The sequence below is a fragment of the Borostomias antarcticus genome (genome assembly GCF_949987555.1).
Source record: "Borostomias antarcticus genome assembly, chromosome: 21".
Taxonomy (NCBI): domain Eukaryota; kingdom Metazoa; phylum Chordata; class Actinopteri; order Stomiiformes; family Stomiidae; genus Borostomias; species Borostomias antarcticus.
This window is the reverse complement of record NC_140254.1, coordinates 19,484,308-19,486,807: the sequence shown is the minus strand read 5'-3', so window position 1 is coordinate 19,486,807 and position 2,500 is coordinate 19,484,308.

Genomic DNA, 2,500 nt, shown 5'->3' with positions numbered 1-2,500 from the left:
CTTTGTCACGCCTTGGCTTTACGACAATATCAAAACATGTTTTGATATTCTCGCATGTTTTAGTCTTGTTTTATGCTAATTGTGTGGTTCATGACGTGACCATTATCAACAACCAATAGGCGCGCTCTTCCCCAGCACCAAACAGGAAGCTGCAAAGTTTTTCGCGGGGGCTATGAGTCCATACGACTGGTGCGGAGGCAACGGTTTTTATGGACAGTTCAAAAAGGCGTGGATCTGTGGAGACAGGAACCATGCCTCTATGACGTCTCTTCAAACGTTATACATGTGTTACATTACCTCAGGTCATTTGTTTACAGTTCTGTGATGTATAATGACAAATTAGAAATCACTTTTAGCACCTTTTAGAAATGATTGTTTTTAATTAGGCCTACAGCCTGTGAAGCTGACTTTTCTGTTTGTTGCTGTGACCAGCAGTTCAGGTCATTCGGTCACTTGGTTGGTCCACAATTAGGGCTGCACGATTATGACAAAATATAATAATTGCGATTATTTGCTTCAAAAATGGTAATTGCAATTAATAATTGCGATTAATATTTAATATATAATATTAATATATAATAACCAAAATGCTCCCAAATCACGGACGTTGATCCCTTTCTTGCTACTAACTCACTGACCTCGTTTTCGCTCTTTTTTCACTACTCACGGCTGCAGGTACTCTTGTGACACTTGTCTTGGACCTACTGCTGTCTGTCTTCTCAGTGAAATTGCTGCGCACAGCGCACTCAGCGGGAACGCATGTGATTGGTCAGACAGCATAAGCGCCTGTGATTCGTCGGTGTAGTCCTAGCACACAATTGCGGAGGTCATATCGCGATTTCGATTAATTCTGCAGCCTATCCACAATCTAGTTGTAGTCTTGTAATTAGTGCCCTGTTAGTTCCTAGTCTTTGACTAGTCTGACTTAAAAACTATTTTAAAAGTCTTTAGATGTGAGAGGGTATCAGATGACAGTCTTTTAAAAAATCTTTTAAAAGCTTTATTCAAATTCTTCTAGTGTATGGACAGTTATAAGACGACGTCAATCATGAACCAGTTACCGTGACGAGCCGTTGCCCTTCTAGCCTATGAGTGCTGGCTAGTATACAAACTCACTGTCACTAAATCATTTTAATGCAAACAATGCAGGATTTGCCCCAATATAAACTATGACTTGGGCTCTTTATGCAACAGTAGGCCTAAAAGATTTGGCCTCAAAGAGCCAGAGGTGTTGCAAGCCTGGGGAGAGGGGAGAGAGGTCGGGGGGGGGGGGGGGGGAATTAGGAGACAAACAATGGGGCTGGCAGGCAGGCGCACACACACACACACACACACACACACACTTACACACACACTTATTGTACACACACACACGCACACACACACACACAGGCTGTTTTTTTTTTATCATTGTGAGTAAGCCCTAAGACTGAGACAGCAGAAAAGAGGTCATTAAGGAGATAGAGAGAGAGAGAGAGAGAGAGAGAGAGGGGGGGGGAGAGAGAGGGAGAGAGAGAGAGAGAGAGGGGGAGAGAGAGAGAGAGGGGGAGAGACGGAGAGAGAGAGAGAGGGGGAGAGAGAGAGAGAGAGAGACAGAGACAGAACGACTGCCAGATGTACAAATCCCCTGGCTTTCTAAGATAAGCATCGTAAAGTCGTCTGAGGTGAACGAGCGCATGGTGACTAGCGTGGACGCGTGGACAGGCCTGCTTCCACCCAACGGGGAGCGAATTCAGCCTCATAAAAACCCGCCACGGCGCTCCACGGGAGAACAGCAGTTGGGAATGCGATAGGAAGAAAACGGCCAGAAACATAGTGTAGCATAAATCATTCAGCGCGTCTCGAGTCTGTATAGAAAGCCAGGATCATATCTACCCCCCAGCGTTTACATAACTGAACCCCCCCTTTCATAATGTATGAAGGCAGACCTGACCGGGAGACCGGGGCGTGGCAGGGTAGATCACGAATTACAGGGGCAACCGGGAACCACCCACCAACCCCAAAGCCTCCTGGGCCGAGGAGCTCAACCATTTCTATGCCCGCTTTGAAACAACGGGGCCCTGACAATGGAGACCCCCCCCCCGCTCCGCTGACACAGATCACATTCTTACCGTGTCGACAGAGGAAGTGAGGCGTATATTCAGGTCTGTGGACATCAGGAAGGCACAGGAAGTGAGGCGTATATTCACAGGAAGTGAGGCGTATATTCAGGTCTGTGGACATCAGGAAGGCAGAGGGACCAGATGGAATTCTAGAGAGTGTTAAGAGACGACCAGCTCACAGATGTCTTCACAGACATTTTCAACATGTCCCTGTCTCAAGCCGTTGTACCGACCTGTTTCAAAACAGCCACAATAGTCACAGTGCCCAAACAACATAACCACCAGGCACGCTGAATGACTACAGACCCGTGGCGCTCACCCCCATCATTGCCAAGTTTGAGCGGCTGGTAATGAAGCACATCAAAGCTTGTCCTCCCCCCCCCCACCTGGACCAACAT